This window comes from Meriones unguiculatus, chromosome 5 (assembly GCF_030254825.1).
Source record: "Meriones unguiculatus strain TT.TT164.6M chromosome 5, Bangor_MerUng_6.1, whole genome shotgun sequence".
In the NCBI taxonomy this organism is placed as follows: Eukaryota; Metazoa; Chordata; class Mammalia; order Rodentia; family Muridae; genus Meriones; species Meriones unguiculatus.
The window spans coordinates 28558329-28573139 of record NC_083353.1 but is presented as its reverse complement, the minus strand read 5'-3'; positions in this window follow the sequence as shown (position 1 = coordinate 28573139).

Genomic DNA, 14811 nt, shown 5'->3' with positions numbered 1-14811 from the left:
AGGTAACCCAGATCTAGAAAGACACACATGGTATGTATTCACTTATATGTGGATATTAGACCTATAGTACAGAATAACCACACTACAACTCACAGACCCAAAGAAGTGAAGTAATGAGGGCCCAAGGAAGGATATCAGAATGTCACTCAGAAGGGGAGATAGAATAGACAACAGAAGTGGATGAAGAGGAACTGGGCAGGAGATAGAATGGGGAGGGGGAAAAGGTGGAGATCAGATGTGGGGAGAATGGGAGCTGTGAGAGGCGAGGGGGCTGGAAACAAGAAGGGAAACTGAGTGGGGGCATCTCTCTGTCAAGCTGGAGGCCTGCAACTGGGAGCACACGGGTGTGACTCTAGCTGAGACTCCTAATGGGAGAGGAGGTGAAGACTGAAGTGACCACCTAGCCTGCAGGACTAGTGGAAGGAGGGGAACAACAAACCACCAACAAAACCTGTGACCCCAAAATTACCCTGCCTAAAAGAAGTGCAAGGATAAAGAGGGAACAAAGACTGAAAGTCAAAACAATAATTGACCTGCCTGAGACCCACCCCAGGGTAGAAAGCCAGCCTCTGACAGTATTAATGATACTTGCAGCCAAGCCCTGGGCAAGCTCCAGGGCTCCTGTGGAAGTGCTGGGGGAAAGATGGAAGGACCTGGAGCGGACAGGAAACTCACAAGAAGACAACAGAGACAACCAACCCAGGCCCATGGCGGCTTTCAGAGGCTGAGACCTCAACTAAGGAGCATGCATACCTAGGCCCCCTGCACACATGTAGCCCACTGTCTTCAGCATCATGACGATGGACATACCTATGATGACCCAGGCATGTTTAACTCATGTAAAATTATGTAGTATTTGCTAAAGACCTACACAGATCTTTATATTTTATTTGTTCCAGTACTGGAGCAACTCCAGGGTTTCAAACTCTACAATTCAGGCACTCTACAATTCAGCCACACACCTAGCCATGAATGGCTTCCAAAATCTCAGTAGATTACTTACAATGTCAGTGCTACATAGCTTGCTAAGCCTTTTTGGCAGGGTGGGCGTGGGGGGGGGAGCAGAGAATGATAACAACAAAGACAATGCTCATTACAGACTCAACTGTTTTTTGTTTGTTTTTTTTTTTTTTGAGACAGGGATTGTAGCTTTGGCTGTTCTAGATGCACTTTGTAGACCAAGCTGGTCTCGAACTCACTGTGATCCACCTAACTCTGCCTCCCTGAGTGCCGGGATTACAGCTGTGCGCCACCATGCCTGGCGCCCAGGTTCATCTTTTAAAATGCTTGTCATCTATGGTTGAGTCAATCAAGAAATTCACCTTTCACCTGCAGATGTGAAAGGCAGATTTCATGTACTAACCATGGATTTGACAGGAAGCTAATATCTTGATCGTAAGGAAGTTACAGTCTTTTGAAAGGTCAATAATTACATTTGCAAATACACGGGCAAGGATGTGATGGGAGCTAAGGAAAGTGGAGTAGAGCACAGGTCTGGAGGACAAGAAAATCAATACAGTCAGAGCCTAAAGTGTGTCATGGAAGATGGGGAAGGGAGGAACATGCAAGAAACTGGTATAGAAAGAGAGAGCTGGAGAAGATTGAGGGTGTGTTTGGGGGTGCAACCACAAAGGGCCTTGTAATTAATGCTGAGAAACTGAGCTTTGTCCCAAGGACCCACAATAGGCCCCAAGCAATTTAAGTATGAGAGTAACATTTCTAGCTTTGCCCTCGAGATGGCTTTGCCTGGAGCGTAGAGAACAGACGGGGTGCAAGAAGCACATAGAGGCTGAAAGAAAGGAAAATCATGCAGCAGAGCAGGGGCTGTGCGCTCAGGTTAACCTGGGGACAGTCAAAGCTACGTGTCCAGGGGTTAATGTGAAAAAACTGGGGCCAGATACAAACCCATACTGAGAACCGAGCTTTGGAGTCCCCAGGAAAGGAAAGGTTGTGGGAAAGACTTGCCTGAGAGTGAGTACCGTGGGGGTAGAGGCGTGCAGACTGTGAGGGGAAGAGATGCAACACCCAGCGCTGGAGGAACAGGCGTGCACAGGTAGGGATGGAAACAGCCATGGAGAGCCAGCGTCCTCAGGCGAAGGTCTTGTGTTCTGCATGCACACAGTGTCCGTGATTCGTTAGCATTCTGCTATTATCATTAGAGCCCAACTACCAGACAACCCTTCCCTCCAATGTAAATGTGCAAGTACAGAATGATGACTTAAGTACCTTCTTGATTCCTCTCCTTTTTCATAAATCAATATATGTCTTTTCAAGCACACAGAGGTAATGAGTTCTTCAGAGAGGTAGGGCTGCTGCAAGGAAGACAGTGTTCTTGGACCCTATCCCACAGGCATTTCTAGCTCTCTGGAAGATCAGAGTCACACATGCTTGTGGAAAGGCTTAACATTATTTTCTTGGTATATAGTCAGGGCATTTGCTGACTCCATGGGCTACGTTTTACAACCCTGCTCCTTGGTAGAATGTAGCTACTTCATTTTCAGAAGGTATGCATGTGTGACAAGTGAGAATCTGAAATGAGTGGTATATTCAACACTAAGACATAAGCTATTGGTATATTAAACACTAAGACACTTCAACAGCCTCAGAAACAAATGAGGAGAAACTATTAGTTATCAGAGAACTTGAGGGGTGTTCAGGGCTACAAAACCTGACTTTAATTCTGTGCCACCATCACCATCAGTGTGGCTCTAGATTTGCTCTGTAATTTCAGCTTCCTCATCCTAAAATGGGACAATAATAACGCACCTGCCCTGAACGTTACTGAGAGATTAGGAGGAACATTTATTGAGGTATTACCGATACTAAAAACTGTTCAACGCAGTCTAAATGGATGAAGCCATTCAAACTACCAGATATTAGTAACTTACATATGGTCAGGATACTAGATAGAGCCAGGATCTGAACCCACTCTGTAGGTGAAAAGTTATTGTGTAATTCAAATGCTGATTTCTGTACCTCTCCCCCCATATCTGGTTGTTCTGAGAATCTCCTGTCTCAATGTTGTATAAACACTACTCCCCAATTGTCACCTGATATGCCAATAAAAGAGCTTACAGTCAATCGCTGAGCTGAGTAGGAAATAGGGCTGGACTTCCTGGCAACCAGAGGAGGAGGAGTTAGAGGAGGAAGTAGGGGATTCAGCCATGACAGAGGTCCAGGAGACATCAAGAGAGAGCTGGACCAGGGAGAGCTACAAAGCGCAAACATCTCTGGGATGTAAGCTGGAAAGAAACCAAATTAGTTTAGAGGGTTAAGAATAGAGTAATAACTGCTCAGTTCATATGCTGTGAAACATGTTAATACAATAGAATCTTGATTACTTGTGTGATAGCCAGGTTAAGAGAGAAATTAAAAACATGATTGTATAAAAATAACCTTAACACTGCCTGAACTGAGGACTAGCTTTAAATGTCAGTCTGTACTTTTTCTTTAAACACAAGCAGATCACCTCCCATCTAGTGGGGACTGTTCTTGACATTTTCTATTAATACACAGAGCATTTGATTTTCCCGAGGAAAGAAAGGTCCATGGTACTCCCCACATAGCTCGGATCATTATCTAAACATATTTGGGCTTAAAAGACTCATCTATCTGCATAAGAAAAAACATTTCTGTCTGTAAAATTCTAGGAAAGGATAGGGGTAGAGAGCATGCAAAATAGAAGTTTCTTCTGGATGACCTACTGACAATGACACTATTTCCTAATTTGAAAAACGCTTTCTTCTATTATCTTGGGAGGAAGGGTAACATTTGAAGAGAAATTATGGATTTTGAGTATTTCCGTAAGATGCTAATGCCAATCTGCAATACATAATATTTCCTCCACTAATTTGAGCCATCAAAACAAACCTAACAGCCCTTATGCAAATAGAATCCATTAGCATCCAGCTGGCAGATGCTCCTCCAAAAAAGTTATACATTGTGCTCGTAAGACAAGTCCAGGGATAGACTTCAAGTGGGCAATGTCTACATGGTCCTGGACAAACCCACACTTCTACAGCCCAACCACTCCTGTAGGGTAGACTTTTTTCTCTTCTCTCTTCTATAGTCCACTACTAAGTTTTTTAAGTAAAAGGTTTTCACACATTCATGACACAACATCTTCAAGAAATATAAGATGGGCAAATAGAAGAGCAATGAAAAAGAGAACACTCATAAGTTTCTATCAAGTACCTCTTCTGAAGGGTTTCTTGACACTGTAGTGCAAAGGCCACCAAAGCCAGTCAAGCATTTGGGTACCTACACTATGAGGCTCAAAAGAAAGTTAATAGGCTTTAGGAAGAAGCTAGAGAAACAGAGAGAAGAATAAAGGCTATGAAGTCACCAAGAATTAAATGAAACAACTTGCTCACTGTGGCCTTGGTCTTCTATAAAGTTAAGAATTAAATTAAATTAGATTGGATATTCCTCTGCAGAGAATTCTCTGTTTAGCTCTGTACCCCATTTTTAAAATTGGATTACTTGATTTTTTGCTGTTTAACTTCTTTAGTTCTTTATATATACTGGATATTAGCCCTCTGTCAGATATAGGGTTGGTGAAGATCTGTAGGCTGTTGTTTTGTTCTGAGGACAGTGTCTTTTGCTTTATAGAAGCTTTTCAGTTCCATAAGGTCCCATTTCTTGATTGTTGCTCTTAGAGCCTGTGCTGTTGGTGCTCTGTTCAGGAAGTTGTCTCCTGTGCCAATGAGTTCAAGGGTATTCCCCACTTTTTCTTCTAAGCGGTTTGGTGTGTCTGGTTTTATGTTGAGGTCTTTGATCCACTTGGAGTTTAGTTTTGTGCAGGGTGATAAGTATGGATCTATTTGCATTTTTCTAGATGTAGACTTCCAGTTAGACCAGCACCATTTCTTGAAGATGCTGTCTTTTATCCATTGAATGGATTTGACATCTTTGTCAAAAATCAGGTGTCCATAAGTGTGTGGATTTATGTCAGGGTCTTCTATTCGATGGAATATCGAATGGCAGAGAAACACTTAAAGAAATGCTCAACCTCATTAGCCATCAGGGAAATGCAAATCAAACCGACCCTAAGATTTCACCTTACACCCATAAGAACAGTTAAGATCAAAAACTCAAAGGACAACACATGCTGCAGAGGATGTGGAGAAAGGGGAACCCTCCTCCACTGCTGGTGTGAATGTAAACTTGCACACCACTCTGGAAAGCAATCTGGCGATTTCTCAGACAACTAGGAATAGCGCTTCCTCAAGATCCAGCTATACCACTTAGGCATATATCCAAAAGATTCTCAAGTACACAGTAAGGACATTTGCTCAACCATGTTTGTAGCAGCTTTATTTGTGATAGCCAGAAGCTGGAAACAGCCCAGATGCCCCTCAAATGAAGAATGGATGCACAAATTGTGGTATATCTACACAATGGAATATTACTCAGCAATAAGAAACAAGGAACTCATGAAATTTTCAGGTAAATGGTGGGATCTGGAAAGGATCATCCTGAGTGAGCTGTCCCAGAAGCAGAAAGATACACACAGTATATATTCACTCATATAGACATATAATATAGGATAAACCTACTACAATCTGTACACCTAAAGAAACTAATCAAGAGGGAGGACTCTTGCTAAAATGCTCAATTCCTATCCAGAAAGGCAAAGAGGATGGACATCAGAAGAAGGAGAAAATAGGAAACAAGTCAGGAGCCTGACACAAAGGACCTCTGAAAAGTTCTGCCCTGCAGACTATCAATGCAGATGCTGAGACTTATAGGCAACCTTTGGGCAGAGTGCAGGGAATCTTAGGAAAGAAGTGCGAAACAGTAAGATTTGGAGAGTTCAGGAATTCCACAAGGAGAGCAACAGAACCAAAAAATTTGAGCACAGGGGTCTGTCCCGAGACTGATACTCCAACCAAGGACTATGCATGGAGATAACCTAAGATCCCTGCACAGATGTAGCCCATGGCAGCTCAGTATCCAAGTGGGTTCCATTGTAATAAGAACAGGGACTGTCTCTGACATGAACTGATTGGCCTGCTCTTTAATTACCTCCCCCTGAGTGAGAAGCAGCCTTACCAGGCCACAGAAGAAGACAATGCAGCCACTCCTGATGAGACCTAATTGACTAGGATCAGAAGGAAGGAAAAGAAGACTTCCCCTATCAGTGGACTTGGGGAGGGGCATGCATGCAGAGGGTGGAGGAAGGGAGGGATTGGGACAGGAGGAGGGAGGGAACCAAGGGGGAGGATACAAAGTGAGTAAAGTGTAATTAATACAGAAAAAAATGTAAAAATAAAAAAGAATTAAATCTACATTCCCTATCAATTCGAAGATTCACATTTGCTCAGAGGTGGCTTTGGAGGGTGCTGCTTTCCTCTTCAGGTTCCTCTCCAGAACTCAGATTGTTACAAATGGTTATGGTACATTATTAATATAGCTTGTTAGGATAACTAAGGCTCTCTCACACACACAAAACCCACACTACACATACCTACATACATAGTACACACATAACACATACACACCACACAGTACACATACGCACACAAACATACATACACACACCACACATTACACATACATACATACATACACACACACACATACTATACATACCATACATACATACACATACAAACTCTTCTACATTTCTTTGAATTACAGCAATGAAGAGAAATATATGCCATTAGGAATGATCTTTTAGGTAGATTCTACTTGCCGAAAAAACAAATTTAGAAACAAATCTCTCTGATCCTTTCTGTTCCCTTTTTAAAGTAGGAAAATGCACAAAATGATGTGAGATTAAAGGAAATAATGGGTTTGTCATACAGTAGGTACTCAATCTGTTTCTCCCCATGGGCTCATGGGTACTGAAAGCCTGGTGAGAAAAGGCTACTACCAAAAATAAAAAAAAAAAGATGTGTGAGCACAAACACTCAGGCTGAAGCAAATGATTGGCTATTATAGTGTCAAGATCCTGTATCTTGATTTTGGCTCCCCTAGAGGCTGCTTGACTAGCACAAAAGCTACAGCACTGGCTATGCCTTAATATTTATATGTTATTCACCATTTCCTGTGACTTGGAGTCTAGAGAGCTTACTTTAGAAGAGCCTTTTGATCACATGCATAGCACTTGTCTGGAGGCTCTGCAGAAACCTCAAGCAATTCAGAAGTGTGTTTACCTCCATCTCACATTAGCTGCCTCTTGTTAGGTCCAAAGTGGGCCCCCCAAATGGTGGGTGGCCCTGCTGACAATGTCCTGAATGACAAAAAGGACTCAGCTCGGGCTGGACTCTGACCAGATAAACAAAAGGATTGCTAGCAGATAAACAAAACTTAAACAGCATTCCCCAGAAACCGTAGGCGCAGAGTTTCTGTTTGTCAGGAAAAATCATCACTTCCTTACCCAGATGCTCCTACAGCCAACTACCTCCAACAAGGACATCAGACAAGCCTGTGACAGACTTGATGAGGTATTTACCAGATACTAAAAACTGCTCAAGGCAGTCTCAGTGGATTAAGTCATTCAAATACTAGTTCTTAGGGTGTTCTGGCCTGTACCCCACTCCCCAGTATTCTAACTACCAGGCTGCCACCACCCACTACCATTCCCCTTAATACTGGCAAGGCTCACTCTACCACTTGCTAATCTCTGCTTCTGAGAGAGAGCCTGGCAGCTGGGATCCTCTCTTTCTGCTTATGGCATAGTCCAGTTTGGTAGTTTCACTGCAAAATTTCTCTCTCAGCCAGCGTTGTTTTTTCCTCCCCCTCTGTAACTTCCTCTCCTTCTTTCTCCATGAAAAACCATCTGTTCTATCTGGCTTCTACCTTGTGCCCAGACAAATTTGTGTCACAAACATAAGAGAAATTAGCACTTCCAGAAATGTCTGCTCTCAGAAAAGCTTGTAACTCAGTCTGTAAGATAAGAACTGTTTATTTTACTCCACGACAACTGGCTTCTTCCTAATTCCCCAAATTCTGAGCTCCATGTTTACAAAAACCATCTCTCCTTTTATTTTCTCAAAACATTACATAGTGCATATCAATTAAATCTTTTAAACCAGTGCACTGCTTTCCCAAAATAGTTACCACTGCCTATTAATAGATTATGCAGCATTTTTTTTTCTTTATGGAGATTAAACATTGACCATATTTTGTGTGTTCGAAGAAAGAAAATGACATTAAAATGCAGGGGCTTAGAGACTCAAGTTATTTCAGATTTACAAAACAGCATGAATATTCTATTTCGTGTGTGTGGTCTTGTAAAAAGCACAACCTATTTGGCATATTGCAGGAGTGTGTAATTATACACAACCCTTCACAAATGGAGGCCTCTATCAGACATCCATCCACTGAGTGAGGACAATTTTCCTTCCTCGTCTTAGCGCCAAGACGATTCCCCTAACACTTTTTGCCACATGGGCCTTACTGAAAAAGGCTTCTATCCTAAGGCTTGTAGGTACAGGCATTGTAGCAACAGGTTATTCTAGTATTTTCTTTCATTCATTTTTGGCTTGGAAAACTTCAATAACTTCATTAGAGGAATAGAATGTCACCGTTAGAAATCTAGCTAGTAGCTGGGCACAGTGGCACATACCTGTAATCTCAGCACTCAGACAGGCAGAGGCAGGCAGATCTATGAGTTCCAGGCCAGTCTGGTCTACAAAGAGAGTCCAGGACAACCAAGGCTACAGAGAGAAACCCTGTCTTGAAAAACAAAAACAAACAAACAAGCAAAATGAAAAGAGAAAGAAAAGAAAGAGAGAAAGCAAGAAAGCAAGCAAGCAAGACAGAAATCTAGCTAGGACCCTAAGTTTGTAAATTCATAGACAGTTCAAAGGCCAAGAGAAAAGACTTATATAGCCACAAATAGAGCCAACACTAAACCAAGCTTTTAAAAACAGAGACTATCATAATGCACACAGTGTGTTTTTATTATACTCTCTCCCTACTCCCACTGTTTTCCCCAACTCCTCCCAAATACACTTTTACACTCCCCTTCCCTGAAAACATTTAAAGGGGACGACAGGACCGAGTTCTCAGCCCAAGGATTTATCTGCCTTAGAGGGACAAAGGTCAAAGAATAAGAGATAAAGACCCGAGATAGAGGGCTTGGGAGAAGGAAAAAGAAACACAGATGGGGAAGGAATTTGCCCTGGAGGGAAAAGAACTGCCTCTAGACAAAGGGAATAGGTGTGGCACCTGGGCACACAGCAGTTCAAAAAGGGAAAGGGGAAGCCCTGTCTTAGGATGTGTTAGGAGGTGTTTAATTTTGACTGGAAATGTTAAATGGGTGAGTCAAAAGGGGGCATTTGATTGTTGGATGTCAATACCTTTAACAGCTGGACCTTAGTGATTAGTCTCAGGTGAAGGAAGAGGATAGACATTGGTGGCTAGCTTTAGGAATGTAATCTAATAGGGTTTTTTCTCTTTTTTAAAAAATTTTTATTTATTTTTATTAATAACATTTTATTCACTTTGTATCCCAACTGTAGCCCTCTCCCTTGTCCCCTCCCAATCCTACCCTCCCTTCCTCATCTCCTCCCATGCCCCTCTCCAAGTCCACTGATAGGGGAGGTCCTCCTCCCCTTCCATCTGGCCCTAGCTTATCAGGTCTCATCAGGGCTGGCTGCATTGTCTTCCTCTGTGGTCTAGTAAGGCTGCTACCCCATCACTGATGGAGGAGGTGATCAAAGAACCAGCACTGAGTTCATGTCAGAGACAGTCTCTGTTCCCATTACTAGGGAACCCACTTGGATACTGAGCAGCCATGGGCTGCATGTGTGCATGGGTTCTAGGTTATCTCCATGAATGGTCCTCCGTTGGAGTATCAGTCTCAGAAAAGATCCCTGGGGCCAGATTTTTTTTCTCTCTCTCTCTCCTTGTGGAGCTCCTGTCCCCTCCAGGTCTTTCTACTCCATCTTTTTCCTAAGTTTCCCTGCATTCTGCCCAAAGTTTGGCTATGAATCTCAGCCTCTGCTTTGATACCCTGCAGGGTAGAGTCTTTCAGAGGCCCTCTGTGGTAGGCTCCTGTCCTGTTCCATTTTCTCCCTCTTCTGATGTCCATCTCATTTGCCTTTCTGAATGAGGATTAAGCATCTTACCCATGGTCCTCCATCTTGATTAGCTTCTTTAGATATACAGATTTTAGTATGATTATATTATGTCTAATATCCAGTTATAAGTGAGCATATACCATGTGTGTCTTTCTGCTTCTGGGATACCTCACTCAGGATGATCTGTTCTAGTTCCCACCATTTGCCTACAAATTTCATGATTTCCTTGTTTTTAATTACTGAGTAGTATTCCAATGTGTAAATGTAGCACAATTTCTGTATCCATTCCTCCACTGAGGGACATCTGGGTTGTTTCCAGGTTCTGGCTATTATGAATAAAACTGCTATGAACATAGTTGAGCAAATGCCCTTGTATACTTGAACATCTTTTGGATATATGCCTAGGAGTGGTATAGCTGGATCTTGAGGAAGCACTATTCCTAATTGTCTGAGAAAGTGCCAGATTGATTTCCAAAGCGGTTGTACAAGTTTACATTCCCATCAGCAATGGAGGAGGGTTCCCCTTTCTCCACATCCTCTCCAGCATGTGTTGTCTCTTGAGTTTTTAATTTTAGCCAGTCTGATGGGTGTAAGGTAAAATCTCAGGGTCATTTGAGCATTTCTTTAAGTGTTTTTCGGCCATTCAATATTCCTCTATTGAGAATTCTCCGTTTAGCTCTGTACCCCATTTTTTAATTTGATTACTGGATTTGTTGCTGTTTAACTTCTTGAGTTCTTTATATACTCTGGATATTAGCCCTCTGTCAGATATTGGATTGGTGAAGATCCATCAAGAAGGGTAAAAGGCAAAATCTGTCCATGCTATGTGTACCATGCTCTGGCCTGCTAGAGCCCTTCAACCATCAAAAGTCAATAGTCCTGCTCTGTGCTGGACTGCTGACTGGTTAGACTGCGTGCAGGTGGCCATAGCTGCTGCGAGTTCCCAAGTGCAGTGTTCCCGTCATGTTCAGAAGGTGCTGCTCTGCTCAGGTCCTCCCCGTCCTCAGCTTTGCTACCTTTCAGCTCCCTCTTCCAAAATGACCTCTGTCTGATCTTTGAGGAGGGAGTGTGATATGTCCCCTTTTTGGCTGAGCACTCTGGACACATGTTCTCTCTATTTTGTCAAGTTGTGAGTTTCTGCATTAATCCTGTCCACTGAAATGTCTCTGGTGAGGTCTGAGATCTGCACTAATTTACAGGGATAGAAACAAGAATTTAGAGGGCCGTTTAACACTTAGCAAAATACCAGTAGTAGGTTCAAGGTTCATCGCTTTGGTTTCAAGCCACAGGCTGGCTGTTAACCAGATTTACAGCATCTCCTGTGGAATGGCTCTTAAATCCAATCAGATTTACAGCATCTCCTATGGAATGGCTCTTAAATCCAATCAGAAAGTGGTTCTTACCCCCTTACATATTTTCAGTATTGCCCTCGTGGCCATGTCCTGCCACACTTGTTATTATTGTATGTCACAGGGATCACAGCTAAGACTATTGATGATGTTTTTCCCTCAGCAGCCTGCCTAGCACCTTCCAGTATGCTGAAAAGTGGCCAGGAAACCTCCTGTTCAGTACCAGCTTGAATTCTCCAAGACCTCTGACCAAGTGTGTGGTGTCTTCAGTATCTTACCATCACACAGTGTCTTACCAGCTAGTTCTGCTGAGCATCCAAGAGCAATGGCAATAGTCTGCATTGTTTGGGGTACCCAGGACTCTCTGACTAACAACTCGAAGAGAGGATTTTCAGATATTTTTTATTTGGCAACGTATGGCTTCTGGGAGTAGCTTTATCCCCTATGTAGGGTAACTCCAATCAAATGCCTTTATGTGAACACTGTGTGTGCATGTGTGTCTGAGTAACTTTATGAAAATTGTGTGCACACAGTGATGTGTGTATGCGGATGCATGTGCTGGAGTGTGTCTGTGGAGGTCAGAGAAGAACTCCATCCAACACGGGTTTCACAAATGGGTCTGAGGTTGCCAGATTCCATTACCTGTTAGGACATCTCACCAGCCTACAACATGCATCTTATGTTGGGTGACTAGGATTTAATGCATTTTAAAAGAGAATCAGACAGAACTACTAGTTAGGTTTTATTTAAAAAATGTATTTTATTTTGAAACAATTTTGAAATAACTTTATTTTGAAACAATTACATCATTTCCCTGTTCCCTTTTCTCCCTCCAACTCCTCCAATGTACCCTTGCTCTCTTAAATTCATAATCTCTTCTGTTATTACATGCATGTGTAAGTGTGTATTCCCAAATAAACACAACCTGCTCTACTCATATGCTACCTATATGAGTATGATCTCAGGGCTGACCACTGGACACGGCCGCCTTAAACAGTGACACCGATAGACATGCCAACACAGAACAGGGAACGCTCCCAGGCCTCAACCTTGTTTAGGTGCCTGTGGAGACCAGAAGAGGGTTTTGGATCCCCTGGAGCTAGATGTACAGGTAGGTGTAAGCTGCCCAACATATGTACTGATAACTGAAGTTAGGTCCTCTTGAAGAGCATCAAATGCTCCTAACCAGTAAGCAACCCTGTCCCCTGCTTGTTCCCTAAGTAGCACACAAAGTAATGAATTCCATTATGACATTTAAAAACAGTACGTTTATTTCTTTGAGAATTTCATCCACAAGAACAAGGTATTTTGATCATAATCACTCACTATTGTCCTCTCCAACTTCCTCACTACATCCCCCTGCCAACCTCAAGTCTCTCTTTTTTAAAATTCTGTAATAAATGGCTCACCCAACAGCTATCTGCTTCTTTACGGCATTTTCATATATAAGTTGTTTTGGCTGATCCTTCCCTCCTCCTCCCCGGGACCTGCACCCTGCCATCACTGGTGCCCCCTTACCGGTGTCACGTCACACACACTATTCGCTTCTCTCTGCTTCCAGAAAACTTCCCCCACTGTGGTCTCCTTCTACCTTTATGACCTATTCCTACTGCACTTATGCCAATAGGTGTATACATATATACCACTTAGAATTAGGACCCACAGTAAGAGAGAACATGCTTCGTCTTTCTGAGTCTGGGTTAGCCCACCTAATAATTTCACAATTCATTCATTTTCCTGAAAATTTCATTTTTCCTTACAGCCAAATGAAATGCCAAGGTGTATATGTGCCACAGTGTCCTGTCCTTTTACCCGCTTATGGACATCTAGGCTCATTCCGTTTCCTTCCTATTACGGTCAGAAACAATGGCTATTTCTTGAGGAAATTTTTTCTATTTCAAAATATTTTAAAGTAAAAAATAGCATTTATGAAAATATAAATAGTTTTACAGGGTATTTGGGTCAACTAGAATTTAAAATACTGCTATTAAAAACTGTCTAATCCATGCCCCTACCAGTGTTACAGGTGTGGCCGGGTGCCAGAATGGAGAGGTTGTGTCTACTCAGCATTCTGACTTAAGAACATCTCAATGACTCTTTTGTTTGCTTGCCTGTTTTTAATTTTTTGAGATAGTGTCTCTCTGTGTAGCCCTGGCTGTCTTATAGTGTCTCTTCATAGACCAGGGTGGCCTGTATCACAAAGATCCACCTGTCTCTGTCTCCTGGAGTGCCACTATGCCCAGCTGGACATCTGAATGATCAGGAGTCTAACATTCTCTAAAAAAGTGAGTCTCAGATGAGCAGCAGTGTGGTGCCCAAAAGGCCTGGGTGGGGTCCCAGGACAGGGAGCAAACTGGAGATTAGAGGAACGATGTGAGCTAGAGACAGATGACCCTTTCATGGGGCTGCCCGTGCAGGCGGGGTGAGGAGCCAGCCTGAGATGCCCACCAGACAGGCACTGCACAGGCCTAGGTGCCAGACCATGCCCACGATGACCCCTCCCAGGCACCATAATGCACGACCAGGACATATCACTCTTAAGACCACGCCTGCGACAAGCCCAGACACTTAGATACACTGGGCACCACTAAAAGAAGCAAGTAAGTGGGGGAGAAATAGAAGAGCAAAAGAAACAAAAGGATGTGGGCACAATGAAGAGAGGCAGAACTGGAGGGCAGTGAGGAACGGCTTGAGGTGAGTAGCCGGTGATGCCATCTGGGACCATGGTGGGGTCCTGGCCTGTGCTGCTACCAGGATCTAGCCACACCTGGGTTTCGAGGCCTGCAGCAGCAGGAGTCTGTCACCACCAAGGCCAGGCAGATGTCCCTGGTGTGGGTTGCGGCCCGGGGACGGTTGATGTCTGAGTGCTGTGTAGAACTGGCCCCACCCCTTACCTGCACGGCATGGGAGAGCTGGTCCTAGGGGCGTAAGACCTGGGGAGCTAAGCCTGCCCCTATCCAGCTGCAGTACTCGGGTGAGCCAGCCCCCAAGATATGAGACCTATGAACACTGTCTCCACTGCAATGGCATGGACGAGGTGGAGATACCCCTCCCCCACTGCCCTCCCCCACCTGCAGCACTCAGGAGTGACCCCTGCACCTATCCAGGTGAATAGCACCTGGGGGCATAGCACGCCTCCAAAGGCGTGAGAACGGGAAAGCTGGCCCCACCAAAGGTCTGCCATCTAGTGACTTGGACAAGCGAAAGATGCCTCCCCACTTTTGCCCCTTGCTACCTACGGCAGGTAGGAGAGCTGGCCCCAAATCACCAGAGTGGGAAAGCAGACCCGCCCCTCACCTGCTAGCACTCGAGCACTCGAGAGGGGCCCCTGCCTGGGCACAGGGTAGAGACGGGCCTGGTTGCAAGGTGTTGCAGGAGAGCCGCCCTTGGGGGAGCAGGAGGGCTGACCAGCTTAGATAGCTCTCCGG